Below are 22890 nucleotides of genomic sequence, written 5' to 3'. Positions count from 1 at the left end.
AGAAATTATTTTTATACTTACTCAGGGACTTACGCATTCAGAACCACCACATTTATTATTATTATGTTTTTAACTAACTGCTCATTTTTATATTGGCCACCTAGTATGGTATTAAACTTTTTAAAAATAATAGACATAAGGAATTATTTATTAAATGTTCAGCACATCCCACTCTTCACACCTTGTACACGCCATCCTGCCTCTGGCGATTCTCGCGCCACTGCGTGAGCGCTTTCTGGGTTTCGGCCAGTCAGTCAGGCAGTGTCCGCTGCCATGCGGCTCATCTCAACTTGCACGGTATGTTGTGATATGTTTATATGGCCCTAATCCGCTTTTTGTTCATGCTAATGTTCCACTCTTCGTCGTTCGTGTTTAGGGGAGTTTTATCAGCATCGTATTTTATTTTTATTTTCTAGGTCATTGCCGCTCCCGTAATTTAAAATTTTTAAAAAAGGTTTTTAAATTTTAACTTCCACTTACACCAGATGGCGGTATATCGGACAGGTATGGTGGGGAGCGGCTACAGGGCAATGTTCAAAGTTATTATGTTATAAATAGGGTAAGTGAGTACTTTCTTGTTTCATTAAAAAAACTGGCTATTTAAAAGTTTAATTTACACCTCATAATTGGGGGATCGAATAGTTTATACGAGCTCTTATTATATTATTTTTTTGTATAGATTGCCTGAGGATGCACTGATAACTGGTGCGAAACCGGTCTCAGATTTAATAAAAATCATTCATACAGCCAGTGCGGAATTTTCTTTGAAAAAATGTCGAAGTTTGGCTGTGGTTGCCCGCCATACAAAACAACAAATCACATGGTATTTCCGTTAAAAAGGAAGACCACAGCAGAATATAAATTTTGCTCTGTGCATGTACATTAAACACATAATATTCATTGCTCATTTAGTTATCTCTCATAAATTTACAGATTATTTGGGACAGAAGCTGTTGTACGTATCGCCACTAATCGTAAATAAATATCCGTCATTGTTGCGAGAAATAATCTGAAATAGAAAATTTTTGACAGATTAAATCTGGAACATCATCACTTTAGGAAAACCAGAAACGAAGGGAAATGAAACGTTTGAGATGTGATGTCACAGAAGGATACTGAAAATTAACATAAGAGATGAAGAAGTCCGCTGCAGAATCGGTGATGTAGGATTATGTGAAACACATTGACTACACGGAGGGACAGGTTAGTTTTCTTCAATTTCAGAAATGAATTTTCGACATTGGCTGCGGTTACGTTTATTTTTCGCTACTGGCCGGTTTCGGGTATTACGCTGTTTTCAAGCGGTAACTGACAAACATGAAGAGCAGCCACCAAGCTGTCCAGCCACCTGCATAGGGGCAAACGACGAAACTTACGACAAATAGTCATTCATGCAGTTGGCATAAAATAATCGAAAGTAGTAGCACGTACAAGAACACGCCAAATGCGAGTGATATTTTCAAAATGTTGCAATATTTGAGCTGTCACTTCCCGCCTTTGTAACGCAGTTTCTGTGTTGTAACCAGCGAGAACAACACCTGAACGCGCACTCACTTGCTAATATTATTACTGGTTAGACGACTGCCGGTGATATGATTATTTTATTGCAGCTGACTCGCCCTAGGCAGTGTTCTCATTTTTGCTACGACCTTTAAACTTCCTTTATACCAACTTTACTCAAAATTGCCAGAACTCTCGTGTCTTCTATCCTGCTGCAGGTGTGCCTTAACGCTCTGTGATCTCTACTATGTATCCCTTACATGGCTAGCATGCCTGATCATCTCCTCTAGTATTCCGATTGCAAAGATTTGCTAGTCCTCTACCCTACCCTTTAGAAATCAAAAAGGTCTCTCCAGATGCAACCTGACCAGTTCATATTCTACTGGTACCAGCTGGTCTTCACGATTAATACTTGCAAAACCTAGGCAATAATTATAGGACGAAGTAGCCACAGTTTCTGCCTCCACTACCTTTACCTTATCATTTACGATCGTTCTATCCAATTAACCAACGCACTAAAATATCTCAGAATAACTCTTAACCATACACAAACATGGAAAATCCACCTACAAACCGTCCAACAGTAAGCCCACAATAGACTAAACCCATTAGCTAGCTGAGCATGGGGGTTACATACTTTCACATCCTTCCCTTACAAAATCTTGAACCGACTCATCCCCTCCCACGCAAATGTAGCCTGTATATATGCCCCACCAACATTATATCAATCCTTCAAAATCCTTGAAAGTCATGCTTATCCGTCTCCACAAGTCCTTTACCATCTCATCACTTTCCCCAACTCCTTACCCACATTAATCGCCTCTGTATATCCTACACTTCGAGTAATCTCTACTCCAAGAATCTTACTGTTCCTTCACCCTCCCCTACACCCAATTAACAATCCTGGTGTCTTGCCGTGCCTGTTCCAACACACCACATCCATTCTGCACTTAAATTATCTATGTCCTCTCTGCGCTCAATCTGAACAGACTAATACTCTCTGGCAACAAAATCTTCCCTCACATCTAGCCCTCCTATGAGATTTAACGCCCTCTTCCATATTCCTTTCCTATTTCACAGGACGTCACTCCCTCATCACCCCCCCCCCCCCCCCCCCTTTATTTCTCATTCTTGATCATGGCCTGGCCCCAATCCTAAGAGTCTGCACCGCGAGTCCTAAGTTTCGCTAACCAACCATCCTATTATCGAACAGTCCTCGTGTGTAATGCGGGTCTACAGCGTCCAAAGGGCAGAATATTTCGGCGATTACACTTGTTAGGTGCGGCGACGAACTGAGCTGTTGTGCCCATTGGACACTACGGAACGGCAGTACACCTGTGGACTGTTCTATCAACAAATACGCCTTGAGGAACTGAAGAATCGCAGCCATCCTATTACATTATACCTGTCCCCACAACCTATCGCACGTGATGCATATATCTGCATAAAAATTTAACCCCACCAAAGTACAATTTCTCGTTCCCTCTCCTCATTGCTCCCTCCCAGCAAGTAGTAGTGAGCTGAAATGTAATGCAGGCCACAGATTGTTTTTAATTTTCTCGCAATCAATGATCAGTTTTTAATGTCATATTTTCTTGTCTTAGTCGATGGAACATGGAATATTCGTAGTTTAAAAACAGGGGCCGCTATCAGTCTAGTGAAGGAGATCAAAAGATGTAAGATTGACCTTGTCGCTTTGCAGGAAGTCCGTTTGGAGGACACTGGTACCCTAGATATCGATAAGTACACAATGTGTTATGGAGACTGTGAGACAGGACACAAACTGGGTGTGGTATTTTGTATGAGTAAGGCTCTGGCTGCTAATATGTCTGGGTTTGAGGCTGTGAGCCCTAGAATAGCAGTTTTCACAACAGACGCACAGTGATGTAAAATACTGTTTGTGAATTGCCATACACCCACAGAAGAAGGTACATCCCGAGTGAAGGATGAATTCTACGCGCAACTGGAAGTAGTCATAGATGGCACCCCAAATAATAATCGTTAAGTCCTACTGGGAGGCATGAATGCTAAAGCTGGAAGAGAGAACGTATTCCAGTCAACAACCAGAAGACACAGTCTTCATGAACTCAGCAATGACAATGGCATTAGATCCATAACCTTTGCAACATCCAAAGGAATATTCATAAGCAGCACAAATTTCCATTGGAATGATATACTAAAGGAACTTGGGTATCGCCAGATGGTAAAACAGATAATCAGATAGACCACATTGCAATAGATATCAAAGTAAAGAACTGAGTGAAAGATGTAAAGACAGCAAGGGTGCAGAGTCTGGGAGTGACCATTTCCTCGTAAACAACTAGCTAAAAGAACAACCCAAAGTCTAAGTCAGAAATAAACTTACAAAAGTCGAACACTACCATATCGATGATCTGAAAGATAACACAAAGAAACAAGAATTTCAGCTCCAGCTCAGCAACTGCTTTGAAAATGTGCAGGAAGAGGTTTCACAAGAGAACCCAGATTAAATGTGGAAAGAAGGTAAGGCTGCTGTAAATGAGGTGGCGAATGTAGTCTTCAAGAAGCGGATCAGAGGCAAAAAGATTTGGTTTGAGGATGAATGCATTAAGGCATTAGCCAAGAGAAGAGAAGCCAAGGAAAGCTGGTTAAAGGGGCTGATTTTGCACAAGGGAAAGCACAGTTCAAAGAAGTAAGTTGAGCAACCTCAGTTACTTAAGTGGTTTAGTCCAAAGCCAAGGAGAAAAAGAACAGGTCTTTATTCCTGCTTTGTAACTTTGGTTCCATGTAGTTGACATTTATTCAACATATATGCGAAACTTCCTTTTTGACTAAGGAACTGCTTCAAAGCGATAAAGTTCCGCCAGACATAAAATTCTTGCGGCAGTCAAAAGCATTCTTTCCCAAATTCTCAACCACTGAAGAGACACACTGTTTTCGCTGTTTTAAGAATTATGTGACAGCTCAGTTTCTTTACAGCATTATTAGGCACCACATAATTCTCTTCCTGTAAACAGGTTATCAGGAGGAGATAAGATCGAAGACAAAACTACATACTTCATTATCAATAATTCTAATAATTTCAAAAAATAACATATTTACGTATATGAATAATTACTTCTTTCTCTCTTTTATGTCTTATATTGAGAAATTTGGGTCTCCTTTCTTCAGTATCAGAATTAATAACTAATTTGTTAGTTTTATATTACGGAAAAAACAATGAAGCATCTTTTAGTATAAGCAAAAAAATAATCTTCTTCCCACTGTAGGATGAAGCACAAGCAGTCATTAGATTTTCGTTCCGAGGATTTCAACACCTCCTTGGCCATTTTACTCTTAGTAGCTCCGGCTTATTGTCACAAACAGGAATAACATAAGACAACGCTAAAGACGTAAGATCAGCTGGCCGTGTTGCCACCCTTGTGTCTTTCTGAAAGGAGTAGGACTACAGGTCTTGGCAGGTGGAGCGGAAACTCTTATTATTCTCAGATAGAAAAGGATGTGCTAGCAATAACCTGTCGTATGAAAAATTTAATTTATTCATATGTGGCACGAATTCAATTTTGTAGTGGACCACAAGTCGCTGACCTCACTACGTGACCCCATAATAAGCTTCCAGAAAAATCGACGTAACGATTACCGTGTTGAACACAATATTTAAGAAGTTCTAACCATGACATTTCGTGTCACCATTAAAAATGCAAACTGATTTCAATATGCATGAGGCTTCTTTTTTGCCTGGACGCAGCTACGAGCCGGCCGAAGTGGCTGAACGGTTGTAGGCGCTACTGTCTGGAACCGCGCGACCGCTCTAGTCGTAGATTCGAATCCTGCCTCGGGCATGGATGTGTGTGATGTCCTTAGGTTTGTTAGGTTTAAGAAGTTCTAAGTTCTAGGGGACTGGTGACCTCAGAAGTTAAGTCCAACAGTGCTCAGAGCCATTTGAACCAACGCCGCTATGCAATGGACTATGGACGAATTTCTTCTGACTACTCATGAAGCAGCTAAGATTACAGAACGAAATTCGATACTTCGATAGATACTATTGGCCTTACAGCAGGTGTGGTCGGGATACTTGCCCTGGTAGGCATGACGTATTATGGGAACGCTGATTTGACGAATTGTGATGTGCATAGTAATTTTAATTTTGAAGTGCCAACGAATTGCTCATTTCATGTTTTAAGTATCTAGAAATTCAATGCAAATGTTTTGTATGTAGCTGGCACAAGATGTTGGTAATAAACTGTTATAAGGTCTGAAGATGGTAACTTTTACCGAAACTGATTATCTACAATAAAGTTTTAATTTTTTTAATTTTCTTTTAATAGCGATCTCGGCTACAAAGTTCTTCTTCCCCTAAGTAAACATTGTTCTCATTCTGTCACTGATTTTTCGCCACAAAAGACGCTCTGCTACTAGCTCCCCAAAAGATATAATTTCAGTTCATCATCCTGTCCATACTCCATCTCTGCATACTACATGGCTGCATGGATTGCACTGGGAAATGTATTAACTCCTAGCCACACTACTATATTTACTGGATCCGAATAGATAAATAGATAGAACATACGCAAAAAAATTTCTCGTGGATACTGGCAGATCACCAATAGGAGTGAGTGCATGTGGATTTCGTTGGACTATTTCAGAGAACGACGTGTTTGCAGGTAATTAACGCGCTTCCGAAATTCCTTTAAGGAACAACAGGAAACGCAACAATATGTGCTCTTGCGGCTATTTTTGCAACTGAAGGCACTCCTCCAAACTATAACAAACAATGGTCCACACGTCACCTCACCTGTCACCTGCGTTTCAGATATTCTGACAGTACAAAAGGACTAATCGTCTGAAAACTGCTGTCTTTCAACCAGCGTGTAATTCGGAGGTGGAACGGAAGGTCAGGTCTTTCAAGACGCAGGTAAGGAAAGCAACGATGAGGTCATCATGTCTTTCGAAGCTCTGACAAGTTTCTTTGCCTTATAAAGGACCAACCCTGTCATTGGTCACAGTATAGCGGAAATACTGCATGAACATAATCTCACGCGCTGTTTGATCTTCTGCGCCCATTTTCGCGAGCCAACATTCTGTCTTCGAACTCATACAACCACGTGGGCTACTATGTCTGGTCACGCACCTAGCTGAACCCAAGCCAGGGTGAACGCACACACCTTTACATTCCCTGCCAGCCACGCTAGAGCCCAGGGAAGTACTGCCACCATGTGCCGACTGAAGATATGATAGATTTAGTACTGCAAGGTATCAACCTCGACGTTGGATACGGGACGAAACTGCTGACGTAGGGTTGCAATACTCCAACGGCGAGATAACGGAATCACTAGCATGTGACGCGGCCATGATACATGCTTCCAGTGCGCTTTAAATCCCGCGGCCACAAGCCAGTTGTTGTTGCTGTTGCCGTACGAAACTATTTGCCTCAAATCACGCTTCTGCCATCAATGAAATAACCCTGCTCGCTGACTGATTTTTCAGGCAGAGTATTTCAGATTTGTGTTTACGGCTCTAGGTGACTATTGCTATTCGAGTGGTTTTCGCTCGACAAAAGAGTTAACTTTGTGAATCCGTTTACATGCATTTAGAACGTTAATAGATTTTCGTATTTTTGTATGACAGCTTGCTTAAAAGAAGAGTATGGTCTCCTCTGAAAACTCTAAATTCCATGGTCAGTAAGCTACACTATAAGGTTCGTATAAGTGGAAACGCTCGTGTTAAAACCTGCAGTATGAACACTCTTCCAGGCCGAACTTCCCTGGATGGGGCCTCCCTGCCAACAATGTCACAAGCCCACTTCATTTTTCATTTGCAGAATAGGTATATGTTCTACTAGTATAAACCCATTGTTATTACTGATAGTGCCTACAGTCTGGAATCGCGCGACCACTGCGGTCGCAGGTTCGAATCCTGCCTCGGGCATGGATGCGTGTGATGTCCTTAGGTTAGTTAGGTTTAAGTAGTTCTAAGTTCTAGGGGACTGATGATCTCAGAAGTTAAGTCCCATAGTGCTCACAGCCATTTCAACCATTACTCATAGTGCAAGATACACTGATAGATTATGACGGGAAAATCAAGTGACTGATTGTGTATTATAATCTCTTACATAATTTATAGTGATAAACTTTTATTGCGAATCAGTCAATTGCCTGGAAAGAAGATATTGAACTGGAAAGCAGATAAGGATATCTGCTCAGACGAATATAGGGTAATATAATGTCAGCAGAAAATGATGTAGCTCGATTAGGATTCGTCATAAATAACAGTGAAGAGTGAGTTACTGTTAACAGTTAAGTGTTAGGATTATTCTCATCAGAGAAAACAAACGCCAGTAACAATAAATCAGGTACACGTACCAACGTCACAAACATGTGAAGCGAAAAGGGAAAGAATGAGAGGGAAATCAACGCATAATTTTGTATATAAATGGATACGAAAATCTAATAATCATAAGCAACTGGAACTCTGCAGTGATGGTATTAGTAGAAGACAGAATTAAGGGAGAATGTGGGCACGGTAGCAGGAATGAGAAAGGAGAACGGCTAATGAAGTTCTGCAATAAATTTTCGCTAGTAATAATGAATACACTGTTCAAAAATCGGAAGAGGGGGAAATATGATTGGAAATGGCCTGAAGACATCAGAAAATTCGAGCTGGGTTATATCCTGGACAGCCCGCCCCGATAGCTGAGTAGTCAGCGTGGCGGTCTGTGATGCCAAGGGGCCAGGTTTCGATTCCCGGCTGGGTCGGAGATTTTCTTTGCTCAGGGATTGGGTGTTGTGTTGTCATCATTATCATTTCATCATCATCAGAGGACGGTAATGGAAAACCACCTCTGGAATCACTTCCCTAGACGCTTGTCTGGTGGACCTCTCTGATGAGGCTTCCCCCATGACAAGACCCGCCGTAAGGCAGAACACAAAGTTTTAAGTTTATGTCTTGGAAGGATGTAGGTTGCAGTAGGTACTGGGAGATGAAGAAGCTTGCACAGGATAGAGTAGCATGAAGAGCTGCATCAAACCAGTCTCAGGACTGAAGACCACAACAACAATAGATAAATTTTCCCAGATATCGTATTGTAAGTGTATCCAGGGGCGGATATACACTCAGATCACAATTTACAGTGCAGACTAGCCTGAAGTTTAAAAGAATCGTCCAGAAGAAGGTGGACGGAAATGGGGTACTGAAGTACCGAGAAATTACGAGGTGACGTTTGAAGTTCTCTAAGGCTGTAGACGCTACAGTTATGCGTATCACAGTATAAAGAACAAATGAAGAGGAATGGAGGTAGGGAGCTCTCTCTCTCCCTCTCTCTCTCTCTCTCTCTCTCTCTCTCTCTCTCTCTCTCTCTCTCTCTCTTCTCTCTCTCACACACACACACACACACACACACACACACACACACACACACACACACACACACACACACACACACATATATATATATATATATATATATATATATATATATATATATATATATATATATATATATATATGAGCGAGAAAGATAGAGAATTACAGAAACATTCAGGAAAAGAACAAGAAATCTAGTGTAACATAAGAAATAATTCAGTTTATCGACGAAAAAGGGAAATTTCAAAAATGTTCAGGAATGCAGCAATGTAAACCACTTGGGAATGAAACAAGGCAAATGCCTGCAGGAAAAATGCGAAGAAATCGAAAAACTCGTGAGAAGTACTGTTACAGCGAATAGAAAAGTCAACACAACCTTCGATGAAACTAGAAACAAGCCCTTTATGAGGGAGACGACATGTATGATGGCGTGATTTAAGACGAGCTGGAAGTCTGTGTGGAAGACACAGAAGATCCATTATTAAAGCCTGAGTTTGACTCTAGAGATACCAACACATTTTCCATAACTAGAGGGAGAAGTACCTTATGCCCACCCTACAGAAAGTGAAAAAAGTATCGTTAATTGTTGTTACTTAAGTTAACAAAAGACTTTTTAAACAGATACTAATGTGTGAGTAGGGTCTAAAACCCGTAATACTTTTAGTACACTCTTAGGAAAATCAATGTGTCAATAACGCCAAGTACCAAGGTGAAAATATTGAATACGACATGCACTGCAAAAAGTCGCATCTACTACAAAACCTCAGATTTTTGGGTTAAATTTAACTGAAAAATTTAAAACATTTATTGAATATGGTAGAATACTTAATTATATTTTTTTCATAATTACAAACTATAAATTAACTGACTAGACTACTATATTTCTAAAAGGTAGGCATAAAGTAGACCCCTCCCCCCACAATGGTATTGCGAGAATAAAGCGGTGAGACTGGAGACATATCATCAAACATTCAGAAAATATCTTACAACCTCTAAAGTGTATCACTGAATCAGTTTATTGTCTCACTCATCCAAGTTACCCAAAAGAATGATACACAGAATAATGAAAAACAAAACAGAGAATCTGTTAGATGACTATCAGCTTAACTTTAGGAAAGATATAAGTACCAGCGAGCAGTTCTAGCAATATTCTTGATAATGGAAGCAAGACTTAAGAAAAACCGAAACACGTTCATAGGTTCTGACGACTCTAAAAAAGCGTTTAGGAGTACTAAATGGTGCAAGATATTCCAAGTTCTAGGGAAAATAAGTGAAAACAATGGGGCTAGACAGGAAATATACAGTATATTCAAGAACGAATGGAGATTAATAAGAATGGAAGACCGAAAATGAAGTGCTCGGATTATATACGGTATAAGATTGGGATGTATACTTTCACCGCTACATCTATACGGAAATATAAGAAGAGTTCAGGAATGGGATTAAAATTCAGGGTAAAAGGATATCAGTTATAAGATTTGCTGTCGGCATTACTGTTCTCAGTGAAAGTGATGAAAAATTGCAGGACTTGTTGTATGCAACAATTTAAAGAGCACATACTATGGATTAAGAGTACACTGAAGAAAGATTAAGTTAATTACGAGTAGTAAAAATGTAACTAGCGATAAAGTTTTAAAGAAACGTGCTCCGAGCTTGAGGCAGCGAGGCTAACCACTAGACCACGACCATATTAATTAAACGCTGGTATGGCATAAATCGTATATCGTGTAGTTGATGAATCTGGATAAGACGAGAGCTTCATTCATAGATCCATATTCTCACTACGATTTCTCCCGGAACACCTATGAAGAACAGGTAGCACATCGATACAGTACGTTGAATGCAGCCTGTAATACAGATGCTATTGTTGAGCTTCGCTTTGTATTTTCTCTGCGATGAATGTAGAATGACAAAGTGGCAATTGGGAAAATTAAGTAAATTTATTTAGTTTGTATGACAAGCTTTGCAACGTGGACCAAAAATCGATGGGAGTGGGATGATATTAATATATGGAAGATACCTAGACACCTAGAGACGCTGCAATGTTTCAGGTAAATTCCATAATGATAATTTAAAGATTTGAAAACTAGATTTAAACTGCAAAGAATTTCCTGGGACAGATGTGGACTCTGACGGTAATTTATTGGTAAGGAACTGCAGACTAAAACTGAACAAATTGAAGCAGAGTAGGAAATAAAGGAGATGGCATGTGGGTGAACTGAAAGAAGTAGAGGTTATTGAGAATTTCAAAGGGAGCATGAATCCGCAGCTCGTGGTGTAGTGGCTAGTGTTGCTGCCTCTGAATCACAGGGCCACAGATTCGATTCCTGGCCGGATTGGGGATTTTCTCTTCCCTGGGATTGGATGTTTGTGTTGTCCTTATCATTTCATTACCGTCAACATTCGTGACAGTGGCTAGATAGGACTGTGTGAAAATTGGAACTTTGTACAGGCGATGATGACCGTGCTGCTGAGCGCCCCCAAAACCAAACTTCATCATCAAAGAGACCATAAGGTAATGATTAATTGAAACAGGGGAAAGAGATGAAAAAGAAGACAAGTGGATAGCTTTGAGAAATGAAGTAGTGAAGACAGCAGAGGATGAGATAGGCAGAGAGATAATACTCATTAGACAACATTGGATACACACAAGGTATTGAGTTTATCGGATGAAAGGAGAAAATTAAAAAATGTCAAAAAAACATAACTTGGAAATAAAAGCTGATGCATGAGTATCAAGAGCACAGATTGCAAATCAGTACTAAAAAAAGAAGGGAAGGCTGAAAAGTGAAATGCAACGAAACAAATTTGAAGCCATCTTTATGGAAAGAGAAGAGGAAGATGAAGAGAAGAGTTAATACCGCAGGGAGAGTTTGACAGGGCAATGAAAAACCTAATCTGAAACAAGGAAAGACAGTTTTTGAGAGCTAATGATGGCACATATATGCTACCTTGTATGAAAGATATATGAGACGGTCTAAATACCCCGTGACTTCAAGAAGGCTGTACTAATTACAATTACAAAGAAGGTATGCAGTGACTATTGTGAGCAATATCGAGCCATTTGTTTAATAAATCATGGTTACAAAATACACACACGAATTATTTGCAAAAAGAGAGAAAAAGTGGTGGATGGCGCATTGAGGAATATCAGTTTGAGTTGTGGAGAGATGCTGGAATGCGCGAGTTGTATCGATGTTACGACTTATTTCAGAAGAAGCACTGAGGGAAGCAAACCGACTCAATATCTTTTGAATTGAGAGTGTTGACTGGAATACACGCTTTGAAATTCTGAAAGTGGTAGCAAGAATAAAAGTAGAATTTTTAAAAAATATTGTTAAGAAATTATTTTTATACTTACTCAGGGACTTACGCATTCAGAACCACCACATTTATTATTATTATGTTTTTAACTAACTGCTCATTTTTATATTGGCCACCTAGTATGGTATTAAACTTTTTAAAAATAATAGACATAAGGAATTATTTATTAAATGTTCAGCACATCCCACTCTTCACACCTTGTACACGCCATCCTGCCTCTGGCGATTCTCGCGCCACTGCGTGAGCGCTTTCTGGGTTTCGGCCAGTCAGTCAGGCAGTGTCCGCTGCCATGCGGCTCATCTCAACTTGCACGGTATGTTGTGATATGTTTATATGGCCCTAATCCGCTTTTTGTTCATGCTAATGTTCCACTCTTCGTCGTTCGTGTTTAGGGGAGTTTTATCAGCATCGTATTTTATTTTTATTTTCTAGGTCATTGCCGCTCCCGTAATTTAAAATTTTTAAAAAAGGTTTTTAAATTTTAACTTCCACTTACACCAGATGGCGGTATATCGGACAGGTATGGTGGGGAGCGGCTACAGGGCAATGTTCAAAGTTATTATGTTATAAATAGGGTAAGTGAGTACTTTCTTGTTTCATTAAAAAAACTGGCTATTTAAAAGTTTAATTTACACCTCATAATTGGGGGATCGAATAGTTTATACGAGCTCTTATTATATTATTTTTTTGTATAGATTGCCTGAGGATGCACTGATAACTGGTGCGAAACCGGTCTCAGATTTAATAAAAATCATTCATACAGCCAGTGCGGAATTTTCTTTGAAAAAATGTCGAAGTTTGGCTGTGGTTGCCCGCCATACAAAACAACAAATCACATGGTATTTCCGTTAAAAAGGAAGACCACAGCAGAATATAAATTTTGCTCTGTGCATGTACATTAAACACATAATATTCATTGCTCATTTAGTTATCTCTCATAAATTTACAGATTATTTGGGACAGAAGCTGTTGTACGTATCGCCACTAATCGTAAATAAATATCCGTCATTGTTGCGAGAAATAATCTGAAATAGAAAATTTTTGACAGATTAAATCTGGAACATCATCACTTTAGGAAAACCAGAAACGAAGGGAAATGAAACGTTTGAGATGTGATGTCACAGAAGGATACTGAAAATTAACATAAGAGATGAAGAAGTCCGCTGCAGAATCGGTGATGTAGGATTATGTGAAACACATTGACTACACGGAGGGACAGGTTAGTTTTCTTCAATTTCAGAAATGAATTTTCGACATTGGCTGCGGTTACGTTTATTTTTCGCTACTGGCCGGTTTCGGGTATTACGCTGTTTTCAAGCGGTAACTGACAAACATGAAGAGCAGCCACCAAGCTGTCCAGCCACCTGCATAGGGGCAAACGACGAAACTTACGACAAATAGTCATTCATGCAGTTGGCATAAAATAATCGAAAGTAGTAGCACGTACAAGAACACGCCAAATGCGAGTGATATTTTCAAAATGTTGCAATATTTGAGCTGTCACTTCCCGCCTTTGTAACGCAGTTTCTGTGTTGTAACCAGCGAGAACAACACCTGAACGCGCACTCACTTGCTAATATTATTACTGGTTAGACGACTGCCGGTGATATGATTATTTTATTGCAGCTGACTCGCCCTAGGCAGTGTTCTCATTTTTGCTACGACCTTTAAACTTCCTTTATACCAACTTTACTCAAAATTGCCAGAACTCTCGTGTCTTCTATCCTGCTGCAGGTGTGCCTTAACGCTCTGTGATCTCTACTATGTATCCCTTACATGGCTAGCATGCCTGATCATCTCCTCTAGTATTCCGATTGCAAAGATTTGCTAGTCCTCTACCCTACCCTTTAGAAATCAAAAAGGTCTCTCCAGATGCAACCTGACCAGTTCATATTCTACTGGTACCAGCTGGTCTTCACGATTAATACTTGCAAAACCTAGGCAATAATTATAGGACGAAGTAGCCACAGTTTCTGCCTCCACTACCTTTACCTTATCATTTACGATCGTTCTATCCAATTAACCAACGCACTAAAATATCTCAGAATAACTCTTAACCATACACAAACATGGAAAATCCACCTACAAACCGTCCAACAGTAAGCCCACAATAGACTAAACCCATTAGCTAGCTGAGCATGGGGGTTACATACTTTCACATCCTTCCCTTACAAAATCTTGAACCGACTCATCCCCTCCCACGCAAATGTAGCCTGTATATATGCCCCACCAACATTATATCAATCCTTCAAAATCCTTGAAAGTCATGCTTATCCGTCTCCACAAGTCCTTTACCATCTCATCACTTTCCCCAACTCCTTACCCACATTAATCGCCTCTGTATATCCTACACTTCGAGTAATCTCTACTCCAAGAATCTTACTGTTCCTTCACCCTCCCCTACACCCAATTAACAATCCTGGTGTCTTGCCGTGCCTGTTCCAACACACCACATCCATTCTGCACTTAAATTATCTATGTCCTCTCTGCGCTCAATCTGAACAGACTAATACTCTCTGGCAACAAAATCTTCCCTCACATCTAGCCCTCCTATGAGATTTAACGCCCTCTTCCATATTCCTTTCCTATTTCACAGGACGTCACTCCCTCATCACCCCCCCCCCCCCCCCCTTTATTTCTCATTCTTGATCATGGCCTGGCCCCAATCCTAAGAGTCTGCACCGCGAGTCCTAAGTTTCGCTAACCAACCATCCTATTATCGAACAGTCCTCGTGTGTAATGCGGGTCTACAGCGTCCAAAGGGCAGAATATTTCGGCGATTACACTTGTTAGGTGCGGCGACGAACTGAGCTGTTGTGCCCATTGGACACTACGGAACGGCAGTACACCTGTGGACTGTTCTATCAACAAATACGCCTTGAGGAACTGAAGAATCGCAGCCATCCTATTACATTATACCTGTCCCCACAACCTATCGCACGTGATGCATATATCTGCATAAAAATTTAACCCCACCAAAGTACAATTTCTCGTTCCCTCTCCTCATTGCTCCCTCCCAGCAAGTAGTAGTGAGCTGAAATGTAATGCAGGCCACAGATTGTTTTTAATTTTCTCGCAATCAATGATCAGTTTTTAATGTCATATTTTCTTGTCTTAGTCGATGGAACATGGAATATTCGTAGTTTAAAAACAGGGGCCGCTATCAGTCTAGTGAAGGAGATCAAAAGATGTAAGATTGACCTTGTCGCTTTGCAGGAAGTCCGTTTGGAGGACACTGGTACCCTAGATATCGATAAGTACACAATGTGTTATGGAGACTGTGAGACAGGACACAAACTGGGTGTGGTATTTTGTATGAGTAAGGCTCTGGCTGCTAATATGTCTGGGTTTGAGGCTGTGAGCCCTAGAATAGCAGTTTTCACAACAGACGCACAGTGATGTAAAATACTGTTTGTGAATTGCCATACACCCACAGAAGAAGGTACATCCCGAGTGAAGGATGAATTCTACGCGCAACTGGAAGTAGTCATAGATGGCACCCCAAATAATAATCGTTAAGTCCTACTGGGAGGCATGAATGCTAAAGCTGGAAGAGAGAACGTATTCCAGTCAACAACCAGAAGACACAGTCTTCATGAACTCAGCAATGACAATGGCATTAGATCCATAACCTTTGCAACATCCAAAGGAATATTCATAAGCAGCACAAATTTCCATTGGAATGATATACTAAAGGAACTTGGGTATCGCCAGATGGTAAAACAGATAATCAGATAGACCACATTGCAATAGATATCAAAGTAAAGAACTGAGTGAAAGATGTAAAGACAGCAAGGGTGCAGAGTCTGGGAGTGACCATTTCCTCGTAAACAACTAGCTAAAAGAACAACCCAAAGTCTAAGTCAGAAATAAACTTACAAAAGTCGAACACTACCATATCGATGATCTGAAAGATAACACAAAGAAACAAGAATTTCAGCTCCAGCTCAGCAACTGCTTTGAAAATGTGCAGGAAGAGGTTTCACAAGAGAACCCAGATTAAATGTGGAAAGAAGGTAAGGCTGCTGTAAATGAGGTGGCGAATGTAGTCTTCAAGAAGCGGATCAGAGGCAAAAAGATTTGGTTTGAGGATGAATGCATTAAGGCATTAGCCAAGAGAAGAGAAGCCAAGGAAAGCTGGTTAAAGGGGCTGATTTTGCACAAGGGAAAGCACAGTTCAAAGAAGTTCGGAGAACGATTCAAGCAACCCTGAGAAGAGCAAAGAGAATATACGCTGAAGGACTGATAGATGAGGCTCAACAATATTTCTTGGGGAAAGAGGTGCGAAAGATGTACCACAAAGTAAAATTCTTCAAGAAGTGATATAAAAGCCGCCAAAAATTCATCACGGACAATAATGGAAGCATACTCACCAGTTTGCCTGACATTGCTGAAAGGTGGAAACAGTACTTCAGGGAACTCCTCAACTGTGATGAACCTAAAGATATGTTTGAATTTCAATTTCCTGGCATTGCTGATTAAGACTATCCTCCACCCACACTGGAGGAAATAAAGAACCAGATAAGGAAGCTAAAGAACAACAAAATCCCAAGAGAAGATGGAATCCAGGCAGAAATTATTCAAGATGGATTGGATAGGCTTCACAAGAAAATTCACCAATTAATCAAGGGGATCTGTAATTTGAAGGATATCCCAGAAGATTGAAAAACAGCTGTCATATGCACTATACACAATAAAGGTGACAAAATGAACTGTACTAACTAAAGAGGAATCGCACTACTGAATGTTTGCTACAAGATCTTGTCCAACTGTATACTGGATAGAGTATAGCAATTTGCAGAAGAAATGGTTGGTGAATATCAGAGGGGATTCATACATAGAATTGTCTGGCAAACGGGATGTGGCTAATACTGAAATAAAAGTTTTAACTCGGCAATGTAAATTTTAAGGTGTATTTTTACGATAAAGATTACAGTTAATACTGCCAAGTCCGTACTAAGAGTCTACACAATGTAAAGTTCCCACGCATACCACAATCAACTGTCGACAACATCTTTGTGCTGCGACAGCTCACCGAAAGCTTGTGGGACTATAGAGAAGAACTTAAAGGGCTTTTCATGGATTTTAAGAAGGCGTATTAAGGTGCGGCACGTTAATTTTTACCGCCCTGCCAATGTCCAGCAGTGTTCATCTGTCTAGCTAAAAGCTGTAGTAGAAAATACACTCCTGGAAATGGAAAAAAGAACACATTGACACCGGTGTGTCAGACCCACCATACTTGCTCTGGACACTGCGAGAGGGCTGTACAACCAATGATCACACACACGGCACAGCGGACACACCAGGAACCGCGGTGTTGGCCGTCGAATGGCGCTAGCTGCGCAGCATCTGTGCACCGCCGCCGTCAGCGTCAGCCAGTTTGCCGTGGCATACGGAGCTCCATCGCAGTCTTTAACACTAGTAGCATGCCGCGACAGCGTGGACGTGAACCGTATGTGCAGTTGACGGACTTTGAGCGAGGGCGTATAGTGGGCATGCGGGAGGCCAGGTGGACGTACCGCCGAATTGCTCAACACGTGGGGCGTGAGGTCTCCACAGTACATCGATGTTGTCGCCAGTAGTCGGCGGAAGGTGCACGTGCCCGTCGACCTGGGACCGGACCGCAGCGACGCACGGATGCACGCCAAGACCGTAGGATCCTACGCAGTGCCATAGGGGACCGCACCGCCATTTCCCAGCAAATTAGGGACACTGTTGCTCCTGGGGTATCGGCGAGGACCATTCGCAACCGTCTCCATGAAGCTGGGCTACGGTCGCGCACACCGTTAGGCCGTCTTCCCCTCACGCCCCAACATCGTGTAGCCCGCCTCCAGTGGTGTCGCGACAGGCATGAATGGAGGGACGAATGGAGACGTGTCGTCTTCAGCGATGAGAGTCGCTTCTGCCTTGGTGCCAATGATGGTCGTATGCGTGTTTGGCGCAGTGCAGGTGAGCGCCACAATCAGGACTGCATACGACCGAGGCACACAGGGCCAACACCCGCCATCATGGTGTGGGGAGCGATCTCCTACACTGGCCGTACACCTCTGGTGCTCGTCGAGGGGACACTCAATAGTGCATGGTACATCCAAACCGTCATCGAACCCATCGTTCTACCATTCGTAGACCGGCAAGGGAACTTGCTGTTCCAACAGGACAATGCACGTCCGCATATATCCCGTGCCACCCAACGTGCTCTAGAAGGTGTAAGTCAACTACCCTGGCCAGCAAGATCTCTGGATCTGTGCCCCATTGAGCATGTTTGGGACTGGATGAAGCGTCGTCTCACGCGGTCTGCACGTCCAGCACGAACGCTGGTCCAAGGGAAGCGCCAGGTGGAAATGGCATGGCAAGCCGTTCCACAGGACTACATCCAGCATCGACTACATCCAGCATCTCTACGATCGTCTCCATGGGAGAATAGCAGCGTGCATTGCTGCGAAAGGTGGATATACACTGTACTAGTGCCGACATTGTGCATGCTCTGTTGCCTGTGTCTATGTGCCTGTGGTTCTGTCAGTGTGATCATGTCCCTTCCCGGGACAATGAATTCACGGTGTTCTTATTTCAATTTCCAGGAGTGTACTAGACCACTACTGTCTATTGCAGGTCGCAACATACATAGAATTGTCCGGCAAACGGGATGTGGCTAATACTGAAATAAAAGTTTTAACTCGGCAATGTAAATTTTAAGGTGTATTTTTACGATAAAGATCACAGTTAATACTGCCAAGTCCGTACTAAGAGTCTACACAATGTAAAGTTCCCACGCACACCACAGTCACACACGTAGCCAGTTTATGGTATTTACATCCGTTACCGAAGTTAACCGAGTTCACTAGATCGTTTAGTTATGAAAATGCTCGCTCAAACGTTGTGCACTCTGCTTTACACGTAATACTTGTTCCAGTCTTATATCGCACAACATGCCACGCGGTTTTAACTAACAGTCAAAAGCAATAAATTTGATATTCCATCCGAAATTTCACACGACTTCCACTATACCGTTCACTTAAATACACTTTGTACTACTTCGCGAACTCGTAATTAGCATTTTTCCGCGATTTTACAGTACTTTCGTCGTAGCTGCTTTCAACGAGACGTTACTAGTTTGAACCCTTAGCCCCGACTTCCCTAGATCACACCAAAGACTTTGTTCCCAGCATAGATTGGCGCGAGCCTACCTTTTTCTGATTGGCTGATATCACAAACAGCAATCAGGTTGTAGTACTGTCCCGCACTAACCCGCGCTTTACTTCAATGAAAAATCATAGTAAAACATTTATTTCTATGGCAATTGCTAAATAAATAAATTTAGAAAAGTATCAAATATAATAAAATTACTCCTTCTGAAAATACCGATTAACTTGTGTTCTACTCACGATTCATTAGTACCATAAATTGACTGCACATTTAATTATAGTAAATTCCCTGTATATTTTAACTGGTACTTCGTGAATAAACAAAACAATTTTCATTTACTTTTGTTCTTTTTCACTCATACAACACTTACACTGGTAATTACTACAAATATAAAACAATTATATATATGCAAATACATTAAAAATTAGTCAAGAATAACTTTACGACATTGTTTTGACTACGACAGCTAGCACTTTCCGTCAACTGCTGACCTCTGTCGCCTACTAGTACAACTAGGTGCAGCTCTGTAACTCAGGTCCATGTCAGCTGGTGACATCTGTCGGTGACTCATGCCTATAACGATATCGTCCTAACAAGTGACAGGGGCGATGCGAAGGCGCTACGCCTCAGTATGACTGCGTCCACTGCGAGAGCTTGAAGAACTGCCTAACGGAGTTTGGAATATCTAAGAAACTCTTCAGCCGAATCGGAATATGTCTCACTGCTTCAAAAGGCAAAGTGACTCTCGGGAACCAACTCACAGAGAGCTTAAACATAAACACAGGGTTGAAACAAGGGAATGGTGTGTCACCGGTATTGTTCAACCTGACATTTGAAAAGATAATGAGAGAAGTCTCTCGTAAAAGCTTCGAGTATATAGAGGTAGAGGGTAAGAAAATCACACATCTCGCGTTTGCTGATGATGTGGCCCTGTTGTCCAGATCTAAGGAGAAACTAATGCGGATGAGTGAAAGCGTGGAAGCAATCAAAATTGGACTCCTTGTGAATGAATCAAAGACGGAATATCTGGTGATAAGCAGGACCTAAGCTTATTCAAGAGACCCACTCGAGCCTTTGATAGTCGTAAACCGATTCTACGAAAGGGTTCGTGAATTATGTATCTGGGGGTAATCTTTGCAGAAGACGCAGCATATGAAGCAGAAATCAAAGCGAGGACCCAAGCCGCCAGGCGATCATACTTTGATCTCATTTAAGTTCTCGCATCCCGTGGTCTCTCGAGGAATTGCAAACTCCAGCTGTATAAAACAATGATTCAACCTGTAGTATTGTATGGTTGTGAAACTTGGATTGTCCAGAAAAAAACCTTGAACAATCTCCTTGTTTTTGAGCGGAAAAACGTAAGGAAGATCTCTGTTCCGGTACAAGATGAGATCGCTGGAGCATGGAGGATCAGACAAAATTGTGAACTAGACGAAATGTACAACAGACCAAACATTGTAGGACTGATGAGAACCAAGCGCCCTGTATGGACAGGACATGTCAGTCGGATGGGTAAATGCCAATAGCCTTTGAAAGCTATGGATTATACTCCCTGTGGAAGACGCCCACTAGGAATACCAAAGAAGAGGTGATGGGATAGAATCCATGATGACTTGCTGCAGACTGCAATAGAGAATGACAGGCGCCAAGAGACAAAAAACAGAACCCAGTGAGAGAGGAACCTTGTGGTAGCGCACTGTCCTCTGGGCCTTATCACGTAAAGTAAAGTACACTACTAGCCAATAAAATTGCTACACCAAGAAGAAATGCAGATGATAAACGGTTATTCATTGGACAAATATATTATACTAGAACTGTCATATGATTACATTTGTACGCAATTTGGGTGCATAGATCCTGAGAAATCAGTATCCAGAACAACCACCTCTGGCCGTAATAACGGCCTTGATACGCCTGGTCATCGTGTCAAACAGAGCTTGGATTATGTGTACAGGTACAGCTGCCCCTGCAGCTTCAACACGATACCACAGTTCATCAATAGTAGTGACTGGTGTATTGTGACGAGCCAGTTGCTCGGCCACCATTGACCAGACGTTTTCAATTCGTGAGAGATCTGTAGAATGTGCTGACCAGGGCAGCAGTCGAACATTTTCTGTATCCAGAAAGGCCCGTACAAGACCTGCAACATGTGGTCGTGCATTATCCTGCAGAAATGTAGGGTTTCGCAGGGATCGAATGAAGGGTAGAGCCAAGGTTCGTAACACATCTGAAATGTAACGTCCGCTCTTCAAAGTGCCGTCAATGCGAACAAGAGATGTCTGAGACGTGCAACCAATGGCACCCCATACCATCGCGCCGGGTGATACGCCAGTATAACGATGACGAATACACGCTTCCAACGTGCGTTCACCGCGATGTCGCCAAATACGAATGCGACCATCCTGATGCTGTAAACAGAACCTGGATTCAACCGAAAAGATGATGTTTTGCCATTCTTGCAACCAGGTTCGTCGTTGAGTACACCATCACAGGCGCTCCTGTTTGTGATGCAGCGTCAAGGGTAACCGCAGCCACGGTCTCCGAGCTGATAGTCCATGCTGCTGCAAGCATCGTCGAACTGTTCGTGCAGATAGTTGTTCTCTTGCAAACGTCCCCATCTGTTGACTCAGGGATCGAGACGTGGCTGCACGATCCGTTACAGCCATGCGGATAAGATGCCTGTCATCTCGACTGTTAGTGATACAAGGCCGTTGGGATCCAGCACGGGGTACCTATTACCCTCCTGAACCCACTGATTCCATATTCTGCTAACGTCATTGGATCTCCACCAACGCGAGCAACAATGTCGCGATACGATAAACCGCAATCGCGATAGGCTACAATCCGAACTGTATCGAAGTCGGAAACGTGACGGTACGCATTTCTCCTCCTTTCACGAGGCATCACAACAACGCTTCACCAGGCAACGCCGGTCAACTGCTGTTTGTGTATGAGAAATCGGTTGGAAAAATTCCGTCATGTCAGCACGTTGTAGGTTTCGCCCCCGGCGCCAACCTTGTGTGAATGCTCTGAAGAGCTAATCATTTGCATATCACAGCATCTTCTTCCTGTCGGTTAAAATATCGCGTCTGTAGCATGTCGTCTTCGTGGTGTAGCAATTTTAATGACCAGTAGTGTAATGAAGTCGACACTTTCTTGTGTGTAATTTTAAATGCCACCAATGAAAATAATATATTTTTTAAATTGTGTATAATATATCCAATTAACATTTTGATTTCAGTATTTTTATTTCCTATATTCCTTGCCGGCGGAGTGGCCGTGCGGTTCTAGGCGCTACTGTCTGGAACCGAGCGACCGCTACAGTCGCAGGTTCGAATCCTGCCTCGGGCATGGAAGTGTGTGATGTCCTTAAGTTAGTTAGGTTTAATTAGTTCTAAATTCTAGGCGACTTATGACCTCACAGGTTAAGTCGCATAGTGCTCAGAGCCATTTGAACCATTTGAACCTATATACTTTTGGCTGAGGGGTAGAATACTGTTCTGTTGCCAGGCAACCCTTGTTCCTCTGGGACAAGATAATGAAATTAGACTAATGGAACATTAGTGATTACCGCAATATGTT

General features: G+C 41.8%; 1 protein-coding gene across 1 annotated transcript in view; it reads right to left on the bottom strand.

Moving 5' to 3' along the window:
• LOC126355584 (serine/arginine repetitive matrix protein 1-like) overlaps nucleotides 1-22890 on the bottom strand; it is a 255535-nt gene that overhangs the window by 139840 nt on the left and 92805 nt on the right. The window lies entirely within an intron of this gene.

The sequence above is a fragment of the Schistocerca gregaria genome, chromosome 3 (assembly GCF_023897955.1).
Source record: "Schistocerca gregaria isolate iqSchGreg1 chromosome 3, iqSchGreg1.2, whole genome shotgun sequence".
Taxonomy (NCBI): domain Eukaryota; kingdom Metazoa; phylum Arthropoda; class Insecta; order Orthoptera; family Acrididae; genus Schistocerca; species Schistocerca gregaria.
This window is presented reverse-complemented; position numbering and strand designations above follow the sequence as displayed.